Source organism: Panulirus ornatus, chromosome 59, assembly GCF_036320965.1.
Source record: "Panulirus ornatus isolate Po-2019 chromosome 59, ASM3632096v1, whole genome shotgun sequence".
Taxonomy (NCBI): Eukaryota; Metazoa; Arthropoda; class Malacostraca; order Decapoda; family Palinuridae; genus Panulirus; species Panulirus ornatus.
In genome coordinates this window covers 3,621,839-3,632,679 of record NC_092282.1, presented here as the reverse complement: position 1 = coordinate 3,632,679, position 10,841 = coordinate 3,621,839, and positions in this window count along the sequence as shown.

Below are 10,841 nucleotides of genomic sequence, written 5' to 3'. Positions count from 1 at the left end.
ACAGAGCATCTCTATCAACTCTATCATATGCCTTCTCCAGATCCATAAATGCTACATACAAATCCATTTGCTTTTCTAAGTATTTCTCACATACATTCTTCAAAGCAAACACCTGATCCACACATCCTCTACCACTTCTGAAACCGCACTGCTCTTCCCCAATCTGATGCTCTGTACATGCCTTCACCCTCTCAATCAATACCCTCCCATATAATTTACCAGGAATACTCAACAAACTTATACCTCTGTAATTTGAGCACTCACTCTTATCCCCTTTGCCTTTGTACAATGGCACTATGCACGCATTCCGCCAATCCTCAGGCACCTCACCATGAGTCATACATACATTAAATAACCTTACCAACCAGTCAACAATACAGTCACCCCCCTTTTTAATAAATTCCACTGCAATACCATCCAAACCTGCTGCCTTGCCGGCTTTCATCTTCCGCAAAGCTTTTACTACCTCTTCTCTGTTTACCAAATCATTTTCCCTAACCCTCTCACTTTGCACACCACCTCGACCAAAACACCCTATATCTGCCACTCTGTCATCAGACACATTCAACAAACCTTCAAAATACTCATTCCATCTCCTTCTCACATCACCGCTACTTGTTATCACCTCCCCATTTACGCCCTTCACTGAAGTTCCCATTTGCTCCCTTGTCTTACGCACCCTATTTACCTCCTTCCAGAACATCTTTTTATTCTCCCTAAAATTTACTGATAGTCTCTCACCCCAACTCTCATTTGCCCTTTTTTTCACCTCTTGCACCTTTCTCTTGACCTCCTGTCTCTTTCTTTTATACTTCTCCCACTCAATTGCATTTTTTCCCTGCAAAAATCGTCCAAATGCCTCTCTCTTCTCTTTCACTAATACTCTTACTTCTTCATCCCACCACTCACTACCCTTTCTAAACAGCCCACCTCCCACTCTTCTCATGCCACAAGCATCTTTTGCGCAATCCATCACTGATTCCCTAAATACATCCCATTCCTCCCCCACTCCCCTTACTTCCATTGTTCTCACCTTTTTCCATTCTGTACACAGTCTCTCCTGGTACTTCCCCACACAGGTCTCCTTCCCAAGCTCACTCACTCTCACCACCTTCTTCACCCCAACATTCACTCCTCTTTTCTGAAAACCCATACTAATCTTCACCTTAGCCTCCACAAGATAATGATCAGACATCCCTCCAGTTGCACCTCTCAGCACATTAACATCCAAAAGTCTCTCTTTCGCACGCCTGTCAATTAACACGTAATCCAATAACGCTCTCTGGCCATCTCTCCTACTTACATAAGTATACTTATGTATATCTCGCTTTTTAAACCAGGTATTCCCAATCATCAGTCCTTTTTCAGCACATAAATCTACAAGCTCTTCACCATTTCCATTTACAACACTGAACACCCCATGCATACCAATTATTCCCTCAACTGCCACATTACTCACCTTTGCATTCAAATCACCCATCACTATAACCCGGTCTCGTGCATCAAAACCGCTAACATATATATATATATATATATATATATATATATATATATATATATATATATATATATATATATATATATATATATATATCAACGGAAAGGTTCTTCGTTAAGACTCGCGCAGTACTTTCTCCTCCGTCTGTTGCCTGGGGCAGACATGGGTTAAGCAAGCCACCAAAATGTGTAACATGTCCCTAGTGAGAGGAGGGCCCTGCCCTACTTCCACGTTCCCGAGAGACAGGTAAGTGGCCAATCCTGGGTCTTGCAGATGCTTAGGAAGGAGACAAGAGATATTTTTCATTGTTTAGCATTAAATGTGGATCATCGTGGCCCTTGTATTTTTTTGCCGATTGGATCACTGTGCCAGTTTTTATGTTTAACCTCCGCCAGAGTCAGGCTTAGTCTGCCCCATATCACAACCTTGAGTAAACTCATGGGTTATCGCTGGCAGTCCCACCACAGAAGCATCTCTCGATGCGTGGAACTTACACCAAAGCTGACCAAGTCTCTCTCTCTCTCTCTCTCTCTCTCTCTCTCTCTCTCTCTCTCTCTCTCTCTCTCTCTCTCTCTCTCTCTCTCTCTCTCTCTCTCTCCCGATGTGTGTCTCATCACCACCACCAGCAGCAGCGTCAGTCTGTACTCCTTCCTCACCAGGCGGACCGCATAACTGCCTCACCATCACCCAGTATCTGGCTCAACCAATGGACAGGTAGGTGAGTGGTTGGGCCAGATGGCCGTGAACTTAGAGAGTGTGTGGTGTGGTAGTTGTTAGGTGGAGATGTGTGTCACAGGTGCAACTGGTCTGGACAAGAGGACCCGATAGGTCAACCTTCCAGCAACCGGGGGTGGCGGCCGCGGCCACACAGGAGAGACGGATCACGTCAGAGAGACAATAAGAGACACACCTGGTGACTGGAGATGTTGGGCACCATCGTAGTCTCCATGAGCGGGTTTTTCAGTACTGATCGTTTGATATCCGTTAACGAAATTGTGTTTGAGTGCACAAACAGACTCAGTAGACTGAAGTAATTCATCATCAGACAAACTTAGATGACAAATTTTCATATAAAGATATTGTTAGTTAAAGATTCTAGATTAATTAGACATTGTGCGAACTACAGCAATTTGGTCTCCCAGCACACGGGATTAATGAACTAAGCCAGACCCAGGTTAATCATCCACCATGCCGACTGAAATAGTCAGTAACCAGACGACTGCACAGCCCTGTATCCGTCCATCATGCTGAAGAAAGAGGTCGCCAGCCAGCATGCAGACTCGCCGGATACCCTTTCATGAGCGGCGAGAACGGCGCGGCGAGACTTCGCTAGCGTCCGACCTTACATCCCCTACCCCATGAAAGGTCCTCGGCTGCTCCCAGACCCGACCGCTGACATCCTCTGCCCCGTCAGCGCCTTCGGCTGCTCCCGGATCATACGGCCGGCATTGCCTGCTTCACCCGCCTCATAAAGAGTGTGCCTCACCAATCAGGACTTCCTGAGGAGATCGTGACACACGGGAGGTCACGGTAAACACTCCGTTTGCCGCCACTGGTCCTCTCTCACATGGATCTGTACTCGTCAGCTGTCTCTCTCTGTGTAGCTTGTATACCTGAGTAAGAAACACGGAGAGAAACCAGAGGGCAGCAGATGGAAACACTGGAAGTCAGGCAGAAACCAGAAGGATCCTGGAGAGGACCAGGAGGGGAGTAGGATGAGCCACAAGAAGCCAGGGAACTCACAGAGGCTTTAGTGAACTCTGGGAGAACGATGCGGACCCAGGGAGATCCAGAGAAACTTAAGAAAAAAAGAAAGACTGAGAGATCAAGGCTATGTCACGGAATGTTTTTTTTTTCCTTCTTAATCATAAAACTAATCCCTATATTGCTCTCTCTTATCATGTGTGTGTGTGTGTGTGTGTGTGTGTGTGTGTGTGTGTGTGTGTGTGTGCATGTGTCTATGAATGCATCTTTTCCAACAGGCTTCAAACATGTATGTAACACAGAAGATACACAGACAGGCTGTGCGTATGTATCACTGCAGACTCACAGATGGTCCGTTTATAGCACTGCTAGTCAGTCCGCAGACACGGTCTTTGTAATAACACTACTAGTCCACAGACGGGTTATGAATGTTTGATATTTCATTTGACCTTTCAAGAGCTGTTACCAGTGGTTGAGTGACCTTTACCTGTACATTCTGCACCTGCAGGACTTAGGTCATCTCTGGAGTACGTTATATACGGTCGTAAGCGCTCGTGACGATGGTTCGGATGATTTGAGAAACCTTGCGTCGATGATCAACCGTCAAACTCCTTTTGATTCCAGAGACGTAAAAAATACATCTGATTATCCATTCGGGGAAAAATGACCAGGATCTTTGCACCTAGAGGCTGGAGGGATCGTAGGTGACGAAGTGTTTACTCAAGGTTACCGTGAAGGATAACAAGGTCATTTGCTCGTAAAGTGTCCTTTGCGGATGATGCTGTGATTACAGAAGCGTAGCTCTGTGCTGAAGGTACCGGTATCCGGGTTCGGCTCATGTGTTTATCTCAGTCGAAGAGAGAGAGAGAGAGAGAGAGAGAGAGAGAGAGAGAGAGAGAGAGAGAGAGAGAGAGAGAGAGAGAGAGAGAGAGAGAGAGAGAGAGAGAGAGAGAGAGAGAGAGAGAGAGAGAGCACCTGGTGGTGGGGGGGGTTTTAGCAGTAGGCTGGAGTACCCCGCCTCTGGTAAGGTAGCGGCGAGGGAGGTCAGGGTTTCATACTGGCGTGACCTTCTGTACTCACCGCCTCGGGGCATGTTTTGATAACGAGTCTCATGTTTGTGAGCCTCAGCCGCCCGCCCCGAGCATCGTCACTCTCCTGGAACACACGACGTGACCCGCCGCGCCGTCTCCCTGGTTAACCTTTGGTTCCGGTTTCCTTGGATTTTTTTTTTTTTTCATTTTTTTTACTTTTTTTTCAGAAGTTCTTATATGCTTTTGATGACGCGTTCACCATACGTTGCTTTGATTGATTACTCGTTGCCTTCCCTAACTATCTGTATTGTTCTGATACGTTTGAACTACCGTTACTTACTCAGGGGTCCTCCTTAACGACCAGTTATGGCGCACAGTGCTTGTTGAATACGTTCTTTAAACTTATTAGAAATAGACTTTGGGATCATTCTCACTAAAGTCACTTTTATGTTCCTCTATGTAAACTCATAGTGCATGGCGCGGATCACTGCATCGCGGGTTGGACGCTTAGGATCTGGCCAGCCTGACCTTTGACTTGACCCAGTGGTCGTGCTACCGCATCCAAGGGTCATATCGTCGTGCTCAACGACCGCACCGTCGTCCCTAGGGAATTAAGTCGGGTTTACTTACATCATTAATGATGCTGATAAAGTCTCTCTCTCTCTCTCTCTCTCTCTCTCTCTCTCTCTCTCTCTCTCTCTCTCTCTCTCTCTCTCTCTCTCTCTCTCTCTCTCTCTCTCTCTCTCTCTGTGGAAAGAGATATCTATAGAGGATATCTTTATTCTGAAAATTCTTAGAAAATGTTTTTGAAAATACGGGAAGAACTTAATTTTCCCCAGCCCGCGTTATTAAAGGCCAAGGATTATCTTCTAATTACTTGTGACACGGCAATGGGTTCAACTGTCTTCAATCACTAGTTGATAAAAAAGAATAGTGTCCCTGACAAAGTGGGTCAAAGACGCAACTTGGAGTCGCGGACTTTCCTGGATGACTCGACGCCATCTCGGACACCACTCCCGAAGCCGGTGAGGCAGGAGGGACGGGAATGCTGAGGAGGGGAGGGCGTAGCTCCTGGCTGTGCTGGGGGCGTCAGGATCTCTGGGTGAGGAAGGTGGTCAGTGGATGAGGCGCTGCGGAGTGACGTCCTCCACGGCATATCTGTGAACTTAACCGTACGTTTATTACCATCTCCTTGACTAACCTCCCTGATGCTTGCCCGTCTGTCTGTCTGTGGGAGGGATGTATCCCTTCATGTGTGTGTGTGTGTGTGTGTGTATGGTTCGGGTCGTTTGCACACTAAATGAACCTAAGCAAATAGAGGTTGGAGGCGGTGTCAGGTTAAGGGAGTCTCTCTCTCTCGCTCGCTCGCTCGCTCGCTTGCTCAGGGATGACGACGAAGAGAATGTTATTTAGACGTCGAGTGTGTGTGTGGTGTGGGGGGGGGGGGGAGTAATTAATTCTGTTCTTGGGTTTCCTCAGTATTTCATGGAGCCGACCCTGGGAAAAGTTTCTAATGCACAATATATGTCAGGAACTAGACGGACGCCCAGATACTCCTGGTGATATATGACCACAGAGCTCCATTGACATATGGCCTCTGACCCGGGTTTCTGGGGGTAACGTGTCTTTAGGAAATCCATTAAAAAAAGAGAGGACTTCCTTCCTGCGCTTAGTTCCCCTCTTGTCGTCCGTCAGATGACGGGTTATTTTCGCCAGTAATTGAAATTAATTATCTTGCAGCGGAAGCTTCTTGATTCCTTCAGAACGACTGTACGACGACCCTTGAGCACGACGATATGATACTTGAGCATGAAGGCTACGACCCTTGGGTAATGATGACCCCAACCCTTGACTTGATTCTGAAAGGGTCAGGGCAGGCTATCGTACCAAAGGGGTAGCCCTGGGCACATGGGTACGACCCATGTGCTCAAGGGTCGTATATCCGTACTCATGGGTCGTACTGTTGTGCTTAAGGTATTAAACTCTTATGACGGCCACACGAGAGAACCAGTGCATGGTAGTCCTTGATCGTCATGACTGGGTCTTTCCTCTCCAATATGGAAAGATTTCAGTGTTTTGAAGACATCATACTACTTAGTTCCTCATATGATACTGATTTCCTTGTCTTTTACCATCCTGCTTCGCTCTCCAGTCTCCAGCAGTATAGATAAGGCACTTTAGATACTGTTACGTCTTCCGGCAGATAACCTCACCACAGGCCATCAGGTCATTTGTTATGTAGGTCTTCCATATATTTCTATGACTCTCTGCTATTCTTGTCTTCCTAATGTTCGTCCTCCTTCACTCTCATTCTAAGATACTCCTTTGGCTTCTCCCTCACCTTTGTCCTCCTACACTGACTTATCATCCTTCACGTCTGTTCCCCAATTCTTTGCTAACATAGTGTCTCCCTCCTTACCTTCCAACTTCTCTCACACTCTCTATCTTCCTCTGCACTCCCTGCTCCTCAAAGCTCCATTTCTTCCTCCATATCGCGTTCCTTCCCCTTATTCTTTGTCAGTCTCCCAGCCCTTGAAGGGTGTTCAGGCAGTTTGTAGTAAACAAGAAAGGTCTGGTTTGTGGTATAGTAATTGTGGTCATCAGCGAACCACAAAAATGAGGAATTGTGGTGTACTCTGGAATCTTACGATCCGGAAGACGGTAGTGACCACAAGAAATGGCCGGGTTTTACACGGAGGAAGTATGATGCTGTAGATGGTTTTCTACGTATTTGTGTTGTGTCGAACTCCCACTCGGGGACGAGGAATCTCAGAAATGGCAGGGATGACGGTGGCGAGAACGGTGCGGTAGCTTTACCCTGAACTATCGACTGTTTAGGGTGGTGCATGGAGATGACTTTCCACCTTGCCAAAACGGTCCGGCAGTGGTATCATGACCATGGGACATTTCACACCACCACCACCACCACCACCATATCCCCTCCTCGTCTCATTACATAACACTCTCCCGTTAGTACTCGGGTGGGCTCTTTTATAAGCATGGTGCCATATCTGTCACATTAACTCTAAATCCTCCATCGGAGCAACTGTAAAGTCAGGCCCTCTAACTGCCTAACGAAACCCGAAGGTGGAGGAGTGTCTGAAAAGTCCCTCACGTCAGAGCGACACCACAGTTAAGAGTTCGGAGAATGGTGCTGATTACGTCGGGGTGGGTTGGTGAAGGCTATCGGACGTATCTGTCAAGTCACAGAGAGGGGGTAAACAGGCACGCTTGCCATCCAGGCTCAAAAACGCGTTTCGTCACCACGTATGTTTGAACAAGCACCTTGTGAACTCGTCATTTTTGAAGTGCCACAGTAGTATCGTATGGAATAATGTACTGAGATAGTATTTCCACGTACTGTTGTGAGATCGTATAGTGATACAGTATTTTCAAAGCCTGAGGAAATATGTTGATATCCAGTTTCTCACATTCTGAAGCCTCCTTTGTTGTGTCCTTAACATCTGTATAACTAATGTAGTCTCAGAAAAAGGAAGATGTATCCCTTTAATACTCCTAAAGCTGACATCCTTATCAAAATAACCTCAAGAAAATCTTCTATTAACTTATCATGAGTAGGATTTAATAGAATGAGCATTTTTCGTACTTTTAAGGGTCAAGACTCCTTATTTGGCAACAGTACATTCTCCAATTTGCATGAGCGAGAGATGAAAGTTTATCTTTAGAGGCGGTGATGTGTGGTGGAGGCTTTGTTTTGTGAGGGGCGAGGCTGGCACACGTTTCCCTCCTGGAGACACAACAAGTTGCCAAAGTTTATAATTTATATCTAACTACCACGCGGGACAAAATCACATCGAGTTCGAAAGAAAAGTGAGGAACTTTACCCATATTCTACTCTAGGCAGACTCATTAACGTCGCCGTTCATAGTTTTCCCCAAAGATCCACCAAGTCTCCGTCACCCGTCACATCGTTCATCCATTGTTCGTTGATGTTTACCCATTTCATAACCACTCGCCATCATTCTTCTTATGCAAAACGCCGAGCTAAGTTCTTGTAAACAGAGTTCATTTTACCAGCCTTACTTCAGACTCAGCATTCTACTAACGGGTATATCTGTTGTTAGCTTAAGACCCTCATTCACCAACTTTTCTTGTCATAGGATATGCCATGGGTCTCTTAACAAGCTGTTGTTGCCCTTGCGGTGGTCTTACGTTGAGTATGTAAGGCGCAGCCGATCACACCATCAGACATGATTGTAGGTAGTCTCTTATGTGTACTGTCATTCTCCCTACAAGTTACCCTACTACAGGAGGACCTCCTCTCCTTCGTGCCTTCCGTGCCTAGTACGACTGGAGGTTGCCCTGCCCAGTACTCTCCGGACACAATTCCTTGTCCTCGCCAGTGCACACAAAACGCACATCTCTCTCCCGACCACCACCCCCACGCTCCCTGTCCTGCTCCTCCGCGAATCCTCACGGAGTCTTTTAGACCCGGAAACATCTCCTCTGAGCCTCTCCTGCCGGCCGGGGTCCTGAAGCAACAGCGCACCTTCACCCAAGGTACTCACACATATGCAAATACACGGCGAATGTCCTCGACCCCCATCCACCCTCACGTCTCAGAGGTGAGCCAACGCCACCTCTCCACACATTCGACTTTCTTTCTCCTCAGCTGCTCCCTGGTTTATTCTCTCGTATTTCACTCTCCTTCCCTTTCGCACACCTTTTAACATAGACATTTTTCCTGATAGACTTCATCCTCCCATCCCACGTCGGCCCTCCGTACTCTTTTTTCTCACTTACCCTTCTCACATAGGGCTCCACTTACCCCTATAACTATCTTTCTCCTTCCATCCTTTCTACCACAAACATCTGCCCACCGCCCTCCCTCCCTCTCTCTCCACCATAAACATACACTCTCTCCCTCTCCACCACAATCATCTACTCCCACCCCACCACCAACATGCGACCCGAGACCTTCCTCACTCCGGCGCTCGTGTGAAGAAGCAACTGGTATCCTTCACTGGGACGCTGCCGGACTACCAATGAGTCCTTCACGCTGCTGCCTTCTCCACCCTTACCCCACCTCTGAGCCCTGAGGGCATCCGGCTTCTGGCTGTATACTTGGAGATGACACCCCCCCCCCCCCACCCATTTCTCTCTCTCTCTCTCTCTCTCTCTCTCTCTCTCTCTCTCTCTCTCTCTCTCTCTCTCTCTCTCTCTCTCTCTCTCTCTCTCTCTCTCTCTCTCTCTCTCATTACATTATATCTAATTTATTAACACATCAGAGATGTTTGTTGATATGTCTGCTGAAGTGTGCCGGCATAGCAACCTTTCATTTAGAAGCTGCACTGTTGTGAGATTTTAACGCTGCCTTCTCAACAGATGGTGATCCTTGTGATTTGCCGAAGACAGTCATCATGTGCGGTAAAAGATGAGGAATTTTGCTGAGAAGATTCGTTGCTATGTTCTGTCTTCTCATATATATATATATATATATATATATATATATATATATATATATATATATATATATATATATATATATATATAATGATGAGAAAGGCAGATAATTTTCTCACTCACGAGTATTTAGGTAACATAGAGTAAGGCTGTATGAAACCCACGGATGATGAGGACATTTCCTCTAATCTCTCACTAGACCGGGTACCCTTCTATACCCCCTGTGCTGTTGTTTGTTAGGGAATCATGCCCCTTGATACATTAAGTTAGGGGGGGGGGGGCGTATGTTACCTTTATCTAATATAATCCGTTAGGGTAGAGGTGTGTCACCTTATCCAGTGTCATCCGTTAAGGTAAGGGTACGTTACTTTATCCAATGTAATCCGTTAAGGTAAGGGTACGTTACTTTATCCAATGTAATCCGTTAAGGTAAGGGTACGTTACTTTATCCAATGTCATCCGTTAAGGTAAGGGTACGTTACTTTATCCAATGTAATCCTGTTGACAATATAGATATGCTGCATGAGGATCTTGATCATATTCAACTTAGGAAGGTTCTTACTCATCATTAAGCTGTTCACATTTAATTTCTTCTGAGCGAATGACCTTATTTCTCTTCCACGAAAGATGTTAGCTTTGATATCGTGTCTCTCCTCGATCTCGCTGCGGCCATACTCGTATGATGGTGTGAGCCATAAACTTTTTATCGCCACACACAGTTGCCAACCGTGAAGATCCCTTGGTTGGGAGGTATCCGTTGTTTTTCCCCCGAAGCGTACTGTTGACGCGCTTGTTTGGCCGACCTGGCCACAAAACCGTTACAGACCGTTGCGGACCGTTGGCGATCCGTTGAAATCGTTACTGTCCGCTGTGTCTTGGATGCTTTTGCTTTTACTCTCGTATTTTTTTTTTCTGATATTACTTTCATCTCCTGTCAAACATATTCCGCTTGGCTATATCTGTCTAGGATGATCAAGAAATTTCATAAGGTTATAACCGGTATCATCCCCGACGGCCGATCGTCCTAGAAAACAAAACAAACATAGGAGTTGCATGTTAAACTCTACGGACAACGATCGTAAACTTGTTACGATATCCTTCTGTTGTTACAACTCGGATCATACACTTGTAACGATATCCTTCTGTTGTTACAACTCGGATCATAAACTTGTAACGATTTCCTT